General features: G+C 45.4%; 1 protein-coding gene across 15 annotated transcripts in view; it reads right to left on the reverse strand.

Annotated features, from left to right (window-relative positions):
* Positions 1 to 21,577, reverse strand: part of ARHGEF9 (Cdc42 guanine nucleotide exchange factor 9) — a 192,878-nt gene that overhangs the window by 78,364 nt on the left and 92,937 nt on the right. Inside the window, exon 1 of one of the 15 annotated variants that reach the window (XM_075162525.1) lies at positions 1,652 to 2,015. The exons of the other annotated variants lie outside the window; for them this stretch is intronic. The gene's annotated coding sequence lies outside the window, so the exon portion shown is untranslated. Of the gene's footprint in view, positions 1 to 1,651; positions 2,016 to 21,577 lie in introns of those variants that run through there. 15 annotated transcript variants of the gene reach the window in all.

Raw genomic sequence — 21,577 nt, forward strand, 5'->3', positions numbered from 1 at the left:
CTGGAAAGCAGAAGACTTCTCTCCCAGAGCAGACTGGCTGACTCTAGGCAAACTGCGTTCATCTGAGCAACTGAACAGTTTTTGCAGGGAGGGAAGATAAAATTGTAATTGCTCTGAGGAAGGCAAGACCGCTTGATGGTTTAGAGATTATTTACTTTAAAACATACATCACCTGTTACTCTGGGGCATGGGAGTTTCCAAAGCAAAAAGGAATTAAGGAACAAATTACACAAATTACTCCCAGTGGATTGCATTATTCAACGCAACACAGCTACTCACAAAGGCAACAGGCACACAGATGCGCTCAGCCCAGACGTGGGGTCTTTACCCCTGAAGCTGCAGGAGAACTGCCATCAGCCGCCACAAAGCTGGGGACGCACAGCTAAGCCATCCCAGCTCTACTTAGCAGGGGGCAACGACACCCAGACACACACCTCACCCGCACAGGCACACGCGCCAGGACCACCGAGTGCAGCAACTTCACTTATCTAGAATCAGGCATTCATAGCGAAATGAATAAAGTGACAGGACTAGAACTAATGAAAGCATAAGTAGATACTTTGTCCTATAAAAGCTGACACAGTTGGCCAGGGTCTAAAAATCATGAAAGGAAATTAATTCAAATGTAGGGCTGTTAATACAAAACAGAAACATTATTCCTGGATGGCCAAGTACGAGGAACAAGCAGCAAGAGCCCATTCGTGATATCAATCACTGCAATGTGTTTTAAAATACCTTTAAAAATGAAGCAGATGCCTGGATTATGTCACGTTAGACCACAATGTATTAAAACACATCTTCAGTAACAGACTTAATGCATAATTCCCATATATTGGTTTTGTAGTATGATGCCAAAATGATAACATTAAAAAAAAGACAGAGATTTTTAGTAGGTGATGAGAACTTGAAACTTAAAAAGTAGTGCAAATCAGTGGATTAAGGTCCAGATGACTGTATTACACTGATTACACTCACTGCTCAGGCTCCTTATTCGCTGTTCTGATCTCTTGATTTCTTAGTGTAAGTCACTGCAGCTCACGTCTAATACAGCCAAGGAGCGGCTTGTTGGCAGATGAGCACAAAGAGGGGAATGCCATCTACAAATTGTTTTGCAGACCTGAGCTTACAGAAAAGTTTAATTAATGCAAGCTCAAAGCGAGCGATGGCTAGAAAACAACACATGACCCCCAGAAACCACCCCTGGCTTCAGGTGACTTTGCAGGGGCAGTAACAGCCCTGGGTCGGCCAGCTGACTGCCAGCCAAGCCAGTGGCAAGCGAAGCCCGTCCAGCTGCTCTTGTGCAAACCAAGAGTCATCTGGTGAAAATCCCATTGCTTCTGTCTCAGGCAGCAAGGGGAAAAAACAGGATGAGCACCCGGAATAAGAAATGGCCAGACAGAGCCTCTGGCACCTAAATTATGATCTTCAAGGGAATTATTCCAGCAAAAACGCAAGTCTTCCTCTCGTCTTTCAGTATTACAGCACCTGGACCAAAAAGCAGCAAGAGGCATCCTGAGTTCAAAGGAAACGCCCAGGCAACCAGCCTCTGCTAGCCACCACCCCACGCGTGCCATCAATAACACAACACAACAAACGCAGCAAGACAGAGCTCGAGTCGTTATAGTGAACACATCTTGCATTTACATCTCACCTTTCATCCGTGTCAACTCCCGAGAGGGCAAACAGGCAGGACTTAAAAGTAAGCGATGTAAAGGAGCTTCTCCCCTTGAGACGCTTGTTGAGCCAAACCCCGCGGTGTCCTCTGGCTCTCCAAGCCCCGAGCTGGCAGCCCGGGGTCGGCACAGCACCCTGCCTTGGCCTCGCCTCCGCAGGCCGAGAGTCTCTTGCTATATGTACTGCATCACTCACAGATTCCGAAAGCATTTAACGTACTTAGTGCAAACCCTGCCGTTTGGGGAAATAGCACTCGGGGCAATGGAAAGAAGAGGGGTGGCACAGTGGGGTGACGTCGCAGCACGTACCCTTGCTCCCTTGGTTTCAACAGAGAGATACCAGGTATCTGGCCAGATATTCTTATTCCCATCTAATTGACTTTGCATTACCATGATTTTTTTCCTACTAAAAGCTCAATGGACAATCCTGGATGTAAAAGGCTGTCTCGTCAGTAAGGTAATAAATTGATGCTAGTTAAACGCGCATAACTCTCTTGCAGATTATCATCAGACCCTGTAAGCCTATTACATGGATTGGCCAGATCAGTAAGGGGATACGCAGCCTTCCACCTCTAAGCTGCTCTTCTCAATTCAGGTTAGGAATGAATGAAAGTCACTGTCTGATGGCTTCTCAGATTTTATGGAAAATTGCCACAGCCAAAATGTCCTCTTTAACGGAGTAATTCAAAGCAGACACTTGCCAGCACCCTCTCGCTCAACTGGACTGCATCTTGGATCTACACTTTTCAGCCCCTAATTAAAACAGGGTGGAAAGCCCCTAATACCAGGTCTTGAATTTTCAAGTCATCAACACCCGTTCTGAAACACGAGTTATCACCACAGCCTCCGGGGCTGCTCAGGGAGACAGCAGCTATCTCCGAGGCACAGCGTGCTCCTGTGCCCCCTCGCTGCCCACCTCCCGTCCCCGTAGCTGCCGGCAGCCACGCAAGCCCGAAGCACCCCTGTGCAGGTCAGAGGCTTGGCCGGAGCTACGAAAGCCTCGGAGCAGGTAACATGAGCTTTGCCCAAGCACCTGCTAAGAGTGAGTCAAGCCATTGCCATGTTGTTTCTTTCTTTAGTTTGTGCAAAACGCTGCTGCCAAAGCACAGCAGAGAGCAAGGCACGATGTGCGGTCGGCTCCACCATGCCACACTGCCGTCATCTCTCCGTGGTTGTATAACCGGCCCCTTCCCCGCTCGCCAGGTCACGCCGCACAAGACACATGCAAGTCCCGTCCCTCTCTGTTCCACCTATCCTATTTATAAAAGGCCACATTTGCTGTCTAGTATAACAAAATTATTACCTGGATGGTGCTGAAGAAAACGGTTACGTATCAAGATAATTCTATTCAAAGTCTAGAGGGCAAAGTTGTCACAGATGAAGTATCATTGTCTATTGTCTGTTGGCAAACGCAGTACATAATGGCAGCCACTCAACTTAATGGCTTACATTCCAGCTCCTTCAAATGAGCCCATCACCGCTGTATGTAATCACAGTATATATTTAAAAGTATAATTTCCATCCAAAAAGACCATAGCTGGAGCAATATGACTCATCCAGTTCCCTCTGCATCAGAAAGCATGTCATGAAGACTGGGAATTTGTGAGCCAGTTACCATCTGTGTACAAACTAGGCCATGGACATGATTCTTCAAACCGGTCAATGGCAAACTCCCTCTGAATAAATGGCAGTTTTGAGGCTGCTGAGACCCAAAAGCCAGGCCCTTTGCCTCTGCACCCAAGAGAACAGAAACGTTCTCCAAAGCTGTATGTGAAGTAAAAGGATACAAATATTAAAGAGAAATGCAATAGAATTAAAAGGCATCTCTCCCCATATACCTATTCCAGCACTTCATAGCTGAATAGTTATAGCTGCAAACTTGGTTTCATTTCTGCCATAACAAAATCATCTCCACAGCATAATTAGTGTGTTCATGTTAAAATGGGTCCAAATGCATGGAAAGAGGCATCCAAATATGATTTGTTTTTCAAGACAACGTGATGTTTTCCCTGGCTAATAGATTCGATTCATTAAGGAACAACAAGAGCCAAGCAAACTATTTGTAGCAGACGCTTGCTGATTTTAGCAGCCTTCCCTCCTTAGTGAATTATCCGTGAACAGACTGGTTTTCACATTATTATTTTTCACCTGCTATGATTTGACAACCTTTTTTAGTCTAACTTGGCTATTCATTGCTTACAAACTATCTGTCCTGTAACTACTGCTTAAAATAGTGATTATTCCTGATTTCCTTAATGGATCAATTAAGTTACCTGGCACTATTCTGTTCCTGGACTGGATGACTATCACATTCACACACAATTTTCAAAATAGCTGGATTGAACATTCATGTAAGCAGATATTTGCACTAGGATTTGCAACACTATCTTAAGGCAAACATCTGAGTTGTCTGAAGGGGTTTTGAATGAATAATTTTCTGCATTATTCACCCACCTCTAGAAATAACACTCCATCTGTTCATGGAACAGTTCCTTTTTCTTACTTAGGTAAAATGAAGGTCACGCAAGTGAAAGAAAAATTTGCACATCCCCAACGCCCTACAACCACACACATCTACAAAAACGCACGCGTACCTGGTCAAGGTCATTAACCAGTCAAAGAAAGAAATACAGCTGTCAGGTTAAGGGGAGTGAGTAATAACCTAGTGCATCATTGCTGCGACAAGCACCCCAGGACACAGGCTGGAGTCAGAACATGTCCTTCGCAATTAATCATTAATCAGGACGTGTTACGACAACGAAGTCAAACGGCAACTCTGAAGGTGAACCAAAACGTTACTTTTAAAACACCTACGCTTTAAATAAAAAAAAAAGTCAACTCAAATCAGAGGGGAAAGGCAAATGGAGTGTATATAAAATCCATACCAGCCTCTGGGTGGAAAACTTCCAACTCATACTGGGACATGATTCACCCCAGAAGAACTGGCAGCAGTACAGCTCATGCGAAGCCAATCCCTGGCTGTGGGGGCTTTGCTGGTATGGAAGATCTTTCCTTCCCCTGGCCTGTCCCATTGCATTGACCTACAGAGGACTGGAGCGAGCCCTGGTTGCTTCGTATGAAAATAACAGGGCACTGCTTGTGCCGGTCCTCCCTGGTTCCCCGCACAGAGCTCCTGCTTGGCCGTGACTCGTGTCCCCTGCGCGCTTGGGATAACCGTTAGAAATACAGTCATTTATAGTAGTCAGTGAACCCTCAACCCACGTGCTGAGCACTTACAGTCATGGTTAGTACTTGAAGCAGCATGTTAAATGCAAGTCCTGCTCTGGCTTCAGAGTTCAGAAATGGTTCAGAGCGCAGGAGGATCACGGACACCTAGGCTCATACTCTGAAGAAAAGCGAACAACTTCACAGTGCAGATCTTCAGAGCAATCTAAACTTTTCTTTTTTCCCCGTAATACTACTCTGCCTAATTCTGTGTTGAGCACAGCCAGCCTCATTTGTACTGCAAGGCTCTGTCCTTACTCAAGCGAATGGTGACACTGAAGTCAATGGGAACATCTGCAAGCCTACGTTCATTAGATACATTGGGTTCTTGCTTCAAGGAATATATAACTCCAGTGTCTGATGTCTCGGCCAATTTCAATGCTGCTTTCAATTTTTAGAGGAAAATTTTTAGAGTAAAACTAGTGTAAAATATGAATGACAGTCCAGGGAGGTTGCTACACACAGGTACAGGCAGATTTGAGGGTGCATGACGACAGCCCAACTTGGATTTCGATTGAAACTTGCCCAAATGCAGCTCTCGTGGTTGGGCTTGTGGGAGTCCGTTAACCCAGATGAATTCTCATCCAAGGATCTGCTCAGGCTCAGCTTCAGCTATACTATATATTGTTTGCCTGGTAAGCAATCTACACTCAATTATATCCAGTATATAATTATTATTCATTTCAGAAATAGGTTTTCCTGACTCACAACGCTTAAAGGATGCCTTAAAGGATTGTTACTTCTAGAATAAAAATTTTGACAAAAGAGACCTTATAATGAAGTTGGGAGATTCTGACCTAATGGAAAATCTCCAACCCTCCTCACAGTGATTTTTTTTCAGCTAAAGAAACAGAAGTCAAGTGTGTGGACTTCCCCCAGACACACTGCGTGCTGGGCAGCTCACATCGATTGCATCACAGATCAGGCAAGCATGGCAAAGTGATAGCAGTGATGGGGAACGATAGGGAAGATGTGTTGTCTAAATCTATGCCAACTGCGATGACACTGCTCCTAGAAAGGTGGTGAGCAAATAGAGGCAAAATGTACAGGCGCTGGCTACAAGGGCTCTGGGATCCCTTGGGAATTCACACCCAGGGAATTCACAGGGTATTTGCAATGAACAGTGCCACGTGAGAACATCAATTGACAGTGAAATATGCTCAAATCTCTGAAATAAAAAACTTTAGCTAGAGCTATTTTGACTAATTGCTGAAACAAAGAGCATGTACCCCTCACTGCTCTGCAGCCCATTTAATTTCTCTTTCCATCACTGAAGCAACTTCCAAATATTCCCAAGGCTTTAAAAAATGCTATGGCAAGCCCTGTCCGCGCTATCTAATCTAGCATCATTAAGAATTGATAACATTTGTGGAAAGCATCCAAGATGCTCTCTTTCAGAAAGTACTTGGTGAGTACCCTCTTGAAGACATCTGGAAAGGAATTTTTACTACTGGCCTAGATAGGTACTAGAAAAATTAAGTGGCTTTAAGGAGCTTTTAGTCTAAGTAAATCCTCATTTAAACAATGAAAATGGATAAGAGCTCCAATTGCCTGATTTGTTTTTATTTTATGGTCCACTTAGAGAAAAAGAAACAGGAAAGATGTAATGTGATCTGTCTCTCTCAGGTTTCCATTGCTACTGCGTACCTCACATCTCATTGCTTTTCCCTCCTCTAGCATTGGCATGGAAATAATAAATTATCCTACTCTCACAAATATTCACATTATTTTTTATGGCCAGTGTTGCTCAGTTTTATTCAAAACTGCACAGCTGAACAAAACTACACACGAAGTGTATCCAAAGGGAAGACGTATGGAAAAGAGCTGACGCAGCACAGAAATTTGGCCATGGTGGCAGTACACATGGCTAAAGGGTCCAATGTGCATCAGTGAAGTGGCACAGCGGTCAAGTACGATGGGGAAAAAAAAAACCTTCTCCTTGTTATTTCCTCCATAATAGGTGGAATCAGGGAGAATCTGAACATCTCAAAACCATGGAGAGATTTTACCTTGGGTTTATGTTTGGACAAGGAGAGGCTCTGAGACAAAGTTCAGCTCCAGCTCAGAGGAGTTTGGCTTTGAGGCTGTGGTTCAGGTCCTCTCTCATCAACTCCCCAGTCAAGGGACTTTGCCATTTCCTTGCCTGTGAAGCACCTCAGCTGGTGGGCGCCCAAACAGGAACAGTACCAACGTAGGACGATGAATTCAGGCTGAGAGACTTACAAATGGGCAGGAGGTGGCTGGTTCAAACCCAACTCTAGGGAAGGTCAGAAATCTCAAAGGTGTCGTGGATGGTTTCACAGCTCAAGTCCTGCTTCTTTCAGACCTAATACTTGGTAGAAGAGGCTGTCCGAAGTCCGCTTCTGCCTCATAAGAAAGTGCATCATTTCTACAGTGACATGATCGAAAAAAAAGATAATTTCCCCTCCAGTTCAGTCACAGCCTTTGATAACCTGGATCACAGATTGAGTTTGCTGTCACAGAGGCTTAGGGATCCTGCAATGTAGCGCAAAGCAAGAAAAAACAAGTGCGGAAAGTAGAAACGGGACCCAACATTTGTTGCAGTCTTTGATACCTTTACATCTTCCTTGCAATGTGGAAGAGGTGATACTATTCACTAACATTCCCTGATGATATCAAACAGGAAAACCTTGCGAATATATCCGAGAACCAAGAAATAAAGCTAATAAACAGGAGGGAAACTCATTCCAAACCCATATTCAATGGGAGAGATGCTCACAGGGCAAGGAAGCACAGAAGCAACAGTGGCAGGAAATCAGAGAGGAGTTTGGAATGCACTGAAATGAGAGCAAGATCTGTAAGAAGCTGTAACAGTCCCTCCTCCCATGGCTTGTTCTGCACGAAGCAACTCCTTTCAGACAGATATTGACAGCGTAGGAGGGATTCAGAGAAAAGCAACAAATTTTATCAGAGATTCTGGAAGGATTAATACCCAGAAAGAGCTTAAATGTGTTAAAAGCTCAGCTAAACTACCATTTCAGAGACTGTGCTAACACAGTTTAAATAGTTCCATGAGAGGTATTTTTTATGTATAATGGGGAGAGCTAGGAGTTTGAAATGGAGAAAGGCTCCATTTTAACTATCTAAAATCAAAACACCAACAAAGGATTTAAAACAAAGGATCTCCAAGGTGAAGAAGCCTTTGAACAAAAAATAAATTAAACAACTTTACCCCAGAGGAGGAAGCAGCACAAGAGCTGTAGCAGCCCAGGAAAGGCAGGAGGGCAGCGCAGAAGGCCAAGCACAAGCAGAGCAGTGCGAGCGTGCAGCTGTAGCCAAAGAGCCCAGCAGGGTGGAAGAAAGCCCCTCTCTGTGCTGTTGCCTCTACAGCAGGTAGGAGACCCGAACCTCTCCAAACCATGAAGAGCTTTGGGTGTGGATGTCTAACTATCTAGAAACAGTTTCGCAAATGCAAGATTCGCAGAAGGAGACTGTGGACGTAGCCCGACGGTGCCAGCAGCTATGCCCAGGTGAGAGCTATTGCACAATGGGCTGAGCAGATTAACGGCTCTTTTATGACTTTGCAGTCCAAGGATAGACCACTGAAAGTTTCCTTGGTGATGTAAGGCAAGGACCAAAACCATCCCCGATGTCTACAGTGGGTCCCATGATGGCCTAAATAATACACTGATATACTTGATACTGTCCCTGTTGCACAGGCGCTGTCATTAACTGGGCTGTGTCAGTAAGAGGATAGTGTTATTACAGCACAACAGCAGCGCTGTCAGAGCAGTAATATTTGTTCACGTATTTCAAATAAGAAAACACTCTCAGAGTGCCTAGTTCTCCAGATCCTCTCTCAAATACATTGATTTTGGAGAACCCAAATGTTCTTCCCTTCTAAACTGCAGCACACGGATCAAGGCAGGGGTCTCACTCCTCTGATCCCAGCACCTGCCACTGACTCCCCAAGGCAAAGTCTGCTTCGCTGCAGTGGCAGTGGAGATGCCACCATTCCGGAGACCTCTCCCACAGCAGCCCCGGCCTCCTTGCTGGAAGTAACATGGTGCTGCTGAAAGCTCGAGGCAATTTGCCACAGTAAATCCCTCGAATTCTTCCACCTTGCTGTGCTGAAGGGCCTGTGGCTTTTTGGGTGTGCAGCCTCACCTCTTCCACCCTTCTGAGAACTTACTGATCCTAAAAGGTATGTAAGTACTTAGACACATTCTCTTTCCTTAAGACGGCAAAAATAATCCCATCTCCATTATTATTTATATTCCTTGGAAATGCAGCTCCTCAAGCAGCTTTTAACAACTCAAGTCAGCAGCCAATTAAGTCCAGAGGAGATTTGTGAAGGTTTCGAAGCAGGTCATTTCAGTGCCCAGAACAGCCTTAATTAAATAAGAATATATATAAATACTACAGAATATCTCAATAAAGGTGTTTGCACTATCATTAGTGGCAACTTACAGTGTTGTTTACACCGTATAAAGCCCCCCAAGCCCTTCCTCCTTGGGTTACTCGGCGTTAGAGGGGGAACTGTGAATATTTTTTGCACTTAAATTGAGCCGGGGGAATTAAAACACAGATCGTATGCTGGTATCAGCTTTTGGCACGTTTGTTTTCAGATAGCAGTAGCTATCCAGGGGGAAAGGAAGGTGTTCCTTGATGCAACATGCCTGTTTCACAGGGGCAATCATGTAAAGAGAAAACAAATGCGCTTACTTTTCTGCGAGCTTTGGACACTGGGAACACGTTTTCAAGAAGCTCACGTGTCCACGCAAAGCCCTTGGCACAGCTGCGCACGGGCTTGGGGGACCTGTGGGTACCGAACATAGACTCGTGCACGTTGTCATCTGTGCAAACGTATGGAAAGACAGTTTTCCCAGAGGAGCACAGGTATGTCACCAAGAAAGGTACAACCCTGTAGTGACCTGGCGCTGCCAGAGATCAGGAGAGGCCGAAATCTCTGACAGGATCTCTTCCATCCTTTCATCCTCTCTGCCCTTCTGCAAAACGAGGGGAAAGGCAAATGCCTCGGGGCTGCTCGGGATGGCAGGATTCCACGGCACCCCGGCCGCTGTCCCAGCTCAGTCCCCTGCTCTCCAGCCAGGGGTATGCACCACAGCAGCCAAGGCCCCAGTTACCCCCAAAACTGCACCCCCGAAAACCCCAGCAGCTGAGCGACCCCCCAAGTGCTCCTGCCGATAGTCCCGGCTGCGCTGGCTCAGCCAGACCACTGCTTTGTCCTGAAGCCGTGCGCTCCGCACAAGCCTGGCTGCTGCTGGCCACGGGAAAAACCCCTCGTTCCCCAGCTGTCAATGGTTTAAAACCCCCAAGTGGCAGCAGTCAGAGACCCCAGGACCTCTCGGTGATGAAGGTGGATGGGGCTGGGCAGAGGACAAGCCCAGCAGTGCCACACAGCAGATGAATCCTCCAGACCTCGCACCCGCTTCCATCCCAGGGCTGCTCCCGAGCGGCCACAGAGAGCAAGAGCAGCAAGACTGTGCAACCTTCTACCTCTCTACGCCCTTCTCCACCAACTCACAGCCACCTCGGCAGCTTTTAGCCGCTCCTCCAGCCCTGCAGGATCCTGGGAGATGGATCCAGCAACCTCAAGACCCTGCCAGTTTGCAGGCTCTGGCTAGGGGTACAGCGGATTCACAGGGCACTTGCTGGCAGTTTTGCAAAGAGCCCGTTAGCAGCACAGTGCCCTCACTTCCAAAAGTGAAATCTCATTAAACAGCAGCTAAAATACTCCCATTATTTCCCTAACACTACTTTTCCGTGTAAGTAATTGCTGCAGTCACAACAGGATGGGAGGTAGTCGCAAGATTGCTAGCAGGGTGACAAGTCTCTACCAAACTCCCTATTAGACTGTGGTCCACACAACGCAGAAGTTCGTGAGCCACAGCTCCATCTAATTAAAACTGCAGGAGGGGAGGATTCAGGAAGGCTGAGTACAATTATCCAAGTAAGAATTTAGCCAGGACACTGTGACTTAGCCCATTGCCCTGTGCTCAAAGTGCTAAAGGAATTTAATTGCTGCCAGTGATGGGAATCTACATTCGTGACTCATCTCCAACACACATCAGAAAGTTGCTGTTTTTCTCACTCTTGATTTACTTCTGCTAATGTGCTTCCAAGGCCACCGCTTCGGTGGTCAGGACCACGCTGTGAAGTTGCATTTGGGTCTCTTTCGAAATTCAAAACAACAGGCTCAATCTATGGTTTCATTTGGGCCAGTCTCTTAACAGCTACTGCCGATTTCCCACGTGCGCTGCTGGGGGAATTAGAGCAAGAAAGAGCAGAGTGGGTTGAAATTCGGGAGGAGTCATGAGGAATTGAGGTTTTTTCTGACATAAAATAACGCTGTTTTTAAATGTGAATTTTCTGATTCTTCCATGCATTTAACTTCTTAAATTCACTTAGCTTTTATTTAATCTTTTAAACACCAAAAAATGAATTAAAATGTCTTACCAAAAAAAAAAGGAACAAAAAAGCATAATCATTTGAGTTATGCTCTTAGACATTTTTCAGGATAATTTTTTTCCTTCTGAAATGCAAACCCTTTCCAAATTATGAGAAAGATTTCAGTTTGAATGCTGCAAGGTCAGAATAACATAGACACATTTTTCTTTTTCCCAGTTATTCTCCTTACAAGCAACGAGCGTGCTCACCTCCCCACTATACACCTTCGGAGTGTCTATTCAGAACTCTTCTTACCATAACAATCTTGTCAAATTAATTCATCATTAAGGACAGGTTTTTTTCCCTCACTACTGTGCGTTAATTAGCGAAAGGGTTGCCGTGGAAACCCAGCAACACAAGTTAACTCCACATAATTTACCATGTTGGTAAAACGTGGACTAGAGCCCTGCAACAGGTGCCACAAACCGGCACCAATGCCTGGGGTACATGTTGAAGCCAGCTTTTCTCCTTTGATGGAGGCTTTGACATCTCTTTACTCAATAAAAGTTGGAGAAACTTCTAAAGGCCTGGACATTAGGACTAGTTATTCTGTGTACAAGTTTGAAGGCAGGCTCCCACTTTCCTGATGTTTTAGCAAATACAATTTTAAGACACCGGTAGGAATCCAAGTGAAGCAAAAGAGGTTGAGCTGAGCGTGTATGAAAAAGTTAAGGCATGTGATCAGATCCAGGCACTCATTTTCAATAATTATCAATAAGCCATGGCCAGCTTAAAGCCTGCGGCCACTAACTGCCCACAACAGCAGTGTGAGCCGTGGCGGTGGCGAGGCTGCACTGGAGGGGTGCCGAACGCCCCCCAGCTGCCATGACTATACCTGGAGGGATCTCTGCTCTCGAGCCTCCATCCTTCCGGGTTTTTGCCCCTGTGACACCCTAAGGGAGGGTGCTCCACCACCACACTCCTGCCTGATGATCAGAAACCACTTCTAACTAAGAGCCTATATTCTGCTGTGCTCACCCAATACCTACTCATTCTTCCATCCTTCATCTTCAGCAGTTCTTCTGCCCAGCTAGTGTTTGTCATCAGAGCATTTGTAGAGACCAGCTACGCTCCTGCTCAGTCGCCGCTTTGCCAGGTGAGACAAGGCACTCTGCAGCTTCCCCTTCACAGACAGATCCTCCATTCCCCCGACCGCCCTTGTCCCTGTTCCAGTTCAAATTCATTGTTGTTGAATATTGGCAATCAAACAGTCTACTCTAGTCCAAGTGAGGTTGCACCACTGTCTGGTACAGCGGCATTAATCTCTACTGGAAATTCATCTTCTAATACATCCTTGGATCATACCTTGCTTTTTTATGGCCATATCACACTGTCAGCTCATCGCCAGTCTTTGATCACCCTGATACAGCTCAGTCTCCTTCCTCCATGCACGACAGAAGGCTGCAGCAGGCACTGCTCTCCCTGTGAGCCACATACTGCTCTCTGCTGTTGTGTGCTGCTAGTAACCTCAAATCTGCTGTCTGGTTATTTGGTTACCCTGGTAATATTCCATATCCTTCTCTGCTAATATAAGAAGCAGAAAAATTCAAGGCTTAAAGCATCTCTTTAAATAGTCAGTTTTCACTATCTGGGTAAAATTAGATCCACATCTCAGCACCAGACTAATGAAGGTACTTCAGAGCAGAGCAAAATCACAGCTTTCCCCAGCAAACAAAACCTGAAATACAAGCAGGGATTTGTCCGCACCTTGCTGAGCCAGCTCCTGAGGAATGCAAGACCAGGCACTTACCAGCAGGTCACCTCAGTGTGCCAAACCAAGGCAAATTCCCCCCTCCCACACTTATTGGAAGAGAAACAAATTTGGCTATTCCAACCTCTAAAATACCAGAGACCAGGCAGAGCCCAACCGCTCAGAGCCACCCCGCTGAAGGCACCGTGCTGAGCACAGCCACCTTCCCACTGCACATACAAGCGTTTCACTAGGAAGGAGGAGGCCAGAGAGGGCTTTTTTTTAACCCTTTTCACCTTTTGCTCCAGAGGGATGCGCATGGCTCAGGTCAAAGCTGCCTGAACAGGGAACTGGCCCTGAACCTGCTTCTACAGAAAGTCCTCTTGCTTCACACAGAAGCAGTAAGAGGTGTACGGGAGCGGTGGTTTCCCACTAGCGATGCGCAACAATCCCACCTCAAAACACCTCCTCCTACTCCAGGACAGGATTTGTTCCCACACCAGCAGACCCTTTTCTACTCACACCTCAGCTTCAACAGTTGCTACAGCTCGGCACATCTGTGCAACAAGTACTAACCTGCAACATCTCTGTATTTTAAAAAAAGAAAGGGACATTCGGGTTCACAAGCGCAGGATATGTGAGGAAGTTCAGCGTCTTCCTGAGTATCTACATAGGAAAACTGAATTTGACAAAACCATTGAAGAAATCAAGCTGAAAAAGATACCCGCTGCCAAGTTTCTCCACCCCTCCCCATCATTTTAGCAATCCACCCGCAGAATTTTTTTCTCATCTTGAATAAATAGTTCTTTTTGCACTTAAGGAAAGACGGAAACATTTTCCATACTTGCAAACTTTCTCTGGCATCCCCATCAAGCTCAAATCCCTCCTCAAAATACCCTTCAAGCTCCGGGGAAAAACGTTTGTGGCTTGTGCTAAAAGCTCCAGAAACTTTCTTTCACAGGCTGATGTTTCTTCAGCGACTGACTTTCCTGTGAAATAATTCAAGAGCCCTGTAAAGGCATAAACATAGCAAGGAACAGAAATGCTAAACCAAGGCTGGTCTCCAAAGCCCAGGTGAATGGACAACCTGAAATGAGAGAGACTCAGCTTCTGGAAAGACAATCTTTTGTCAGTCAGCCAACGGGATCTCCCAAGCCCCAGTGCCACTGCACGTTGGTCTACCTTAGGTCAGAAGAACACGAAGCTTTCATGTCACGTAGTCAAAGTGGAGAGAGCTTTCCTCCAACCAAGGGCACTAAGCTGATTTCATATTAAGGAAGGCTTAAGGTCAATACATCCCCATCAAGCTCGTGTTGCTGTTTCCTGAATTAATAGTTCTCAGTCCAGTTTCAAGCAGACAGGAATCCAGAAACCACCAGCAGAAATCAATGTCAATATGCTAGATTTCCCAATTTCCAGTAGATTTTATTTTTGGTTTATATGAGTGTGAGTGAGATCAGGGTTGAGTCTTCTTGTCCCAGGGTAGGATTGGGTTACCTACTCCTGCAAGATTTCTGGTAAAGGGAAGAATATTAGGGGGAGACCAAGAATTAAGGGAAACGAAGATGGTAGAGAGATCATCCAAATTTGAGAAAAGGTAAGATTATACCTGGATAATTCCCAGACATTTCTGAGAGTATCCAAGCCAAATTTTATTCTTCCCTTACCGGTAATAAAAGAATAAAAGCCATGTGCAGTATTCCACACTGAAAAAAATAGCAATAAATAATAAACATGCACACACACCAAGGTAAACATACATGCACTACAAATCCTATACACTTCCATGCAAACATATAGGTACACACCCACACACATAGACACACACTTATGCAATCGGCTGTATCCAGATGTTTCAGACTATATGATTTCCTTAAACAAAGTAGTGCTTAGGACTTTCTAATACGTCTTTTCTACAGAGAGTACCAACAAACTTTTATAACTTTGCAGGTTCGTGCAGGTGCGTGGTTCTGCCTCTCAAATCCAACACTGGATTAACCCAGGGGCTGACAGTATCCACCAGCAAAACTTTGCTCTAGACATACTCCACTGTCTTCTTTGGAGCCAGTTCTCTGTCTCATCCACAGAGCAGTTACCCGAGATTTAACTGCTGCGATTGAGGCCAGGACCTGGCCCAAAGGAAGGGACAGGGAAAGACAGGCAAAGGTTAAAGCAGAGAAACAAAATGTGAAGAGGAAAGCAGAAGCTGGAGGGGCCTTCAACGGCAATTCAACAGTCGTTCGGATCAAGTGACCTGACACAGCACAGCTGTTTTGTTTTCTCAGCAGGGATTTGAGGATCTGCATCCAAAGAGAAATCTCTTCCCTTGTGTAACCAATGAAACGCTGGTTAGTTGATGAATCGCCTGTTTTCAGACCAGCCTGGGCTACTGCAGCGCTGGAACACATTTAAATGGGGGAAAGACCTATGGCCTGTCGTTCTCTTCTAGAGGAGTGATTTTTGTTCATGTGTCTAATCTGAGAACATTAAATACCACCCCCAAAACTAACCAGCCCTAGGAGACAAAGAACATGCCTGGGGAGAGAGTACCAAAACACAGATGAAGGCAACGCAGTGCAGCAAAACCAGCCATGTGCCCAAATAACTTCCTTCGGCCTCCTCAGCACTGCCTTAACGATTACCTCTGCTTCTGTGTCTTTTTTAGATTTACTGAGTGCGTCTATCAACCTCCAGGTGCCTGCGCCGCAAACCTCCTGGATAAGAGATGAAAAACCCTCCTGATCCTTCCTCCAGGATTTAATCCCTCTTTATTTTGGCCAAATTGGATGCTCTGCCAGTTTATTCTCCCCCCAAGCCCCCCAGTCTCAGGCAGGCACAGGCAGAGCGTGATACCACCCAAGCTTGGAGCTGCAGATCAGCTGCGTGCCAACAGTTCTGCAGCTCAGACACTCTCCTTATCTCCCCTCTCCGCTTAGTGCTCTTCCTACGAGCCTTTTCTCTAGCAGCTTTAATTTAAGCACTGCCTTGCACCAGAAGATGTGGTACTCTTATTGACAGAGCTTTATTGGGAAATGCAGATTCATACTTATGCATGCAAATGATTCAAGCGTGCAGAAACTTGCTTCGGACATAGCTGGGAGTTCGCTTTGCGAGGCTGCTCTGAAAATGTCATTGTAGAGGATCTAAACTGGCTAACTCCACCAGCTCCTCACTCCCTAACGCTACCAAGGTTTGGGCAATGCTACTTTCATCTTGATGAAAACACTCGCAAAATAGTACATCCTTCCCAAAGATCTTACAGTCTCAAGGCGAACGCCCGGCGCTAAGCCGTGAGGCAGCAGCACCGTGGCTGCATCTGGCCTCCCTGGCGCAGCTCAGAGCCGAGCTGCAAAGCATCACTCGGCATCACTTGTCTATGGTTTTCCCCCAAAAAAAAACCCCCAGATTTCTCTGTGGCGCCTAAAAGGGGTCCATACACAGCTCATTAGGTCTCAGACATATGAACTGCTACTGACCTTGCATTTTAAGCTTCTAAGCACTTTACAGCATCTCATTCGAAATTTCTTGCTTCAACCAGCACAGAAACTCCTTCTCTCTAACAGCATGGATTTTTAATAGAAATTAAGCTCAACACAATATAACCTCCCACACATACCCCCTAACTTGCTCTTCTCATACTGTAAATCCAGTACAGCACAGGCTTAGGAGCACAGGACAATCCTAAGAATGCTAAAAAAAAATAAAGAAACTGAAGAAAACTAAAGAAAAATGAAAATGAAAACTGGATTCCCCCAGCTGGACAATAAGGAAAGCACCTGCTGTCCACGGGGAAAACTGCTGTGCACGTGCAATTCCTTCCACTGCAGCACCTGAGGCAGTAACAGGAGTTTTTAAATTACTGTTATCTCAACCATCCTCTTTTTATTTGTGCCTTGTACAAGGGAGATTTCTTTCGTTATTTTTAAACTCTGCTGCTCGATACTTTAAAGATTACAACCTTTGCAAACAAGCTGGCAGCTCCCCCCCAGCTGGATGGTGCTCACTGGGAAGGCACAGGAGCTGTGCCTGACGCCAGCTCCCAGCGCTGCCGGGCCGCTGTCCTCCTGCAGCAGGCTCCTGCTGAAAAGGTGCCTTATTTGCTGCATCTCCACTTCCCATCCTCAGTGCTGGAAATAATACCAGACTGAGAGGGACCCAAGGGATGTTTTGCAGAGAAAACCGTGGGCAGCTGATACATCAGGGTAATTCTTGAACTGAAACCTGGAGGGAGTTTCTTTCTTCATTGCTTTTTTTGGTTTGGTTTTTTTTGGTGTCCTGCATGAAATTCTCTTTCTTTCAGTGGTGTTTCTGGAAAATTAGCAAGAGAGCTTTGCTCTGAGCTTTTAAACTTCTGTTGATTTCATTAATTTCCAAACACTGATACTAAGAACTTTTTTGCGTGTGTGTGTGTACACAAGCACAAGTGTACGTGCTTTGTTTCTGAAAGACAGCAAGCGGGATGAAGGTACCATGACTGTAATTACTCAGTCGTCATCCATTCTCCATTTAAGAGTTTTACGTAGAATATAGTGAAGGCCCCAAAGAAACAGTGCACACACCTCCAAAACCTCTCTGCCACCAAGATCAAACACCTCAGTTGCTTTCTTTCGCTGTGTTAATGACACAGAAAGGCAATTACCTTTTTTCTGCAGCAACTGCAGATATTAGCCACAAGCCTGGCGAGCAGGGACTAGTGCCGCCTGGCAGGAGGATTAGCATATTAATGAACCCAGAGCAAACCAAGCTCAAACTCAGCTGGGGGAGGAGGAAGGACAAGGAGACAGTTGGGGTGGACAGTCGGCTTGGTTGCCTGCCAAAAACGTTAGTATTGCGGTGGCTGTGGCGAGTGACATGCCAGCCTGCGAGCACACATCCTCCGTGAGAGAGGAACAGAAAGCATCTTGGTTAGGGCTAACTGCCATTTAAGATTGACCGTTCCCATTCTCCACCACCCACAGGATCTCACGGTGTGGTTTGCTACACTCTGACGGGAAGAGCAACTCTCCTGGCTGCTCGGTCCCCTTTACCCCCCAAAACAACCCGGCCAGTAGATTTTGCTTGGTTGTTTGGGTTTTTTAAAAATGTAATTTAATCCCTGCTTTCAAACAAAGATAATCGTGCAGGACCACAGCTCCCTGAGACCATCTGGGATCATGCCACTGACTCCAGAGCACGCAGATAAATCCCACGGCCAGTGCAGACGAGTTAACCTGTCGGTACGGAAAGACATGGGGATTTGCAACAGTGCCAGCATCCCCTCCTAGCCTGACAGATCCTTTTCTCTCAGGGAAGCATTTCTGCCCTGAACAAGCTTCCGACCAAGCCACTTCTTTTGACGCTATCTTCCAAACACCTTGACATAAAGGATCACGGATGTCACGAGAGGATGTTATCTTAACTTACAGGTAGCGTGAGCAGTGCCACTGCATTCCCTACCAATGTCCTTCTGCGGGCGGCCTCACGGTGTTACTGAGAATACCACTACTCGTCCAAGCAGCTGCGGCTTCAAGATAACCACACGCCAGACCTGAGGTGGAAATCACTCTCCCTTCTCATGTATATCAAGATACCTCTTGAATTTCTTTGGTTTAAACATGCACCAGTCCTGAGCAGTCATTACTAAAGGTTGAAGGCTGCCCACTCTCTGGCTTTGCAAGGGACCAGCCTCAGGGATGGAGAGTTTAGAGGAAGAAAGTATTATAGTAATTAATTCTCAGTTCAGACTCAATTCATCAGTAAGGCAATATTAAAAAAAGGGAGGTGCTTTGTAACCCCTAAAGAAACTCACTGTTCTGCATTGAACAGCAAAGAATTATTCGTCAATTAGAGAAAGGTTAAAAGACTGAAAACTCCTGTAGCACACTATTCTCCAGCCTCTCTAAAAGCTCACTTGAGCTTTTTGCAGGAGAAAGGCAGCCACATTCTTATTTCATCTTAGGAAATACTACGTATTAAAGAAATGCAATAATATTTATTCTAATATTCCATTTATTCTGGCTGCTCTTCCAAAGTGCCACTGACATACGTACATACAAGGACTGGTGCTCATCCTGCAAAAACACAGAGCTTTAGCAGCGAAGTTCATAAACCAGGAAAGAGTGCAGGGAAAGGAGTATTCCACTTGCAGATGCCATAGTACCAGCATCCTCTGCCTCGTGCAGCAAATTGGGCAAATTTAATTTAGAAACAAAGAGAAAACAAGCTAAAAGACAAATCTGGCATCCTGGAGGAGGAAAAATCACAATGCCACAGATTTCTGATGTGTACCATTTCTTATCTTAAACAAATTGGTTCTTCTGATTTTCAGACATATAGCATTCAAAATTCCAGCTACAGAAAAACATCTCTGTTGCTGGGTTTCAGGCTTGCAGCTGACATGCTTTGGACTTGTGCCTTCACTTTAGGTCTGGTGCAAACACACTGCTACCCCCCGAGATGTCAGGTAACATCAGCTGCCAAACGACTGCTATGCCCTCTTTATCCACAGGGTTTTGTATTCCCTGAAACTCCCAAATAACAGTATATTTTGTTATAGTGGTCAAAAATAACCTTGAAAATATGCAAAGACTTACAATTTCTGACCTTCTTCAAAATGTTGTAGTTACGACATTTCACTTTGTTATTCCAGCCATGGATAAATGGTTCTGATAAAATACCTGTCACAAATTAGTCCCCTATGCCCAGACCACAGCAATCTCTTTTTTAGCAACTAAAAGGTTCAGTTAGACCATTATGAACTTAACTCTAGCCAGAAAAGAAATGGAAGAGCTGGGGTACCAAGGCAGCAGCTATTCTTGTTAAATTGGTCTCAGTTTTTCAAGTATCCTGTTGAACATTACAGAGGTCATACCCCTACACTGCTATGAAAATGTAAGAAGTCTCTAAAAACCCATAGAGTTTAATAAGGAATGCTAAATTCCCAAATCACCTCAAATGTATTACGACTTTCAGTTTTATAGGTCCAAAACACTAACCAAATAAAAAGTCTATTTTGTCCAGATTTTCAAGCTTCTCTTTTAAAAAGGCCAGAAGCACAAACACAGTTCTTGTGAACCGGGGAAGCCTCAGCCATTAGCTTTTATCAAAGATCCCGCCGTCTTTCCCAGCTGTCAGGTTTTGTGCTTCTTATGCGCAAGAGTTCATCATTTCCCGTATTAACTTGGTGCCATTTACTTTTTTCTGCTTTCCTCACGTTCTAAGCTCTTTGCATTCTTGAGATAAAACTTTTCCTGAAAAGCTAAAATAACCCATCACAGGACCCTTCAGGCTTCACACCATCAGGTGACAAACCTTAGCGTCATGCGTGATCATGCTGCCCAATTTCCCTTGTCTTTACATTTTCCATAAATCTCCTACGTGCACGTAAGTTCGTATTTCCCGTAAAGCATGCTCTGAATTGATCAAAGTCGTTCATCCTTTCCTTTTTCTCCCTCTTCCTGCCCTTACGGACACGCTGTTGTTTCGCTGACGGGTTGAAGTCCCGTGACAGGCACTCAACACACCGCAGCCACGGCAGCCCGAGCTTGCGCCACCCCAATTCACTGATAGATACAACAGGCAATCTCTTGGGCTCAAGGCAGTTCAGTCTTTGGCCTTGACAGCTCTGTCTTCAAAGAGGGACATGAATTATGGTAATGGTGGTGGTGGTGTGGGTATCTGTCCAGTTGGACTGAAGCTGCAGCATTACTTGGGGTCAAACAGTAATGCTTTCCAGACACTACCAGCCAGGGCTGGATTTACACTTTTCATCTACTGTATGTTAGGGCTGTAAAATTTCATCTTTCTTTCCGTGCTGCCCTTCCCTTCCAGATTAATTTTATTAACAGCTCTTTTTACGGGCACTATAAAACACCGTTCCACATTTGGGCCCCTTTTAAGAGGACAAATTTCTACACAGATCTACTGTTATCTGAGGGCGACTCTTCAAGCACGCTCCTCATTTCCCTTGGTTTTTCTCACTGGGTGTGCACCATCTCTTTGTCCCCTTCAAAGGAGGTCAAACCAAGGACACAACTAGTCAAGTATTGAAATACCGCAGCTGGTTTCTCTGGGGTGCATATATTGCACATTATTATTCCCAAAATGTAAGCAAGGACGCTGAGGACCCGTGGCCTTCAGGTCCCTTGGGTTAGCTCAAATCAGCTGCTGGAAAATCTAAGCACATGCTGCTTTTTTGTGATGTAGACTTTACTTTCCCCACTCGTGTTTCACAAATAAAACCCAATATCTTATTTTCCACTGACAGCACCGCAGTTCAGCAAATTAATAAAATCACTCACTGGCTCTGTACATCGATTACTCCCTCTCTTTTAATATGAAAGAAAATGTCAAATCCTCAGACCTTTAATTTGAATCTTTCAGAAGCATTTGAGCAGTTTAGGAGCAGTTTCTCACCTCTGAAACAACCGGCTCACATGGGCTGCTCCATACACAATGCCAGATCTGATTTCTGATTCCATCAGAACTGCAAACCAAATCCTACCAGGCTGACTCCCAGCGCAGCCCCGTTTCAAGCAGCGAGGCCGAATCTCCACTGTCTGGGACTGAAATTGCTGGA

This window comes from Calonectris borealis, chromosome 13, assembly GCF_964195595.1.
Source record: "Calonectris borealis chromosome 13, bCalBor7.hap1.2, whole genome shotgun sequence".
In the NCBI taxonomy this organism is placed as follows: domain Eukaryota; kingdom Metazoa; phylum Chordata; class Aves; order Procellariiformes; family Procellariidae; genus Calonectris; species Calonectris borealis.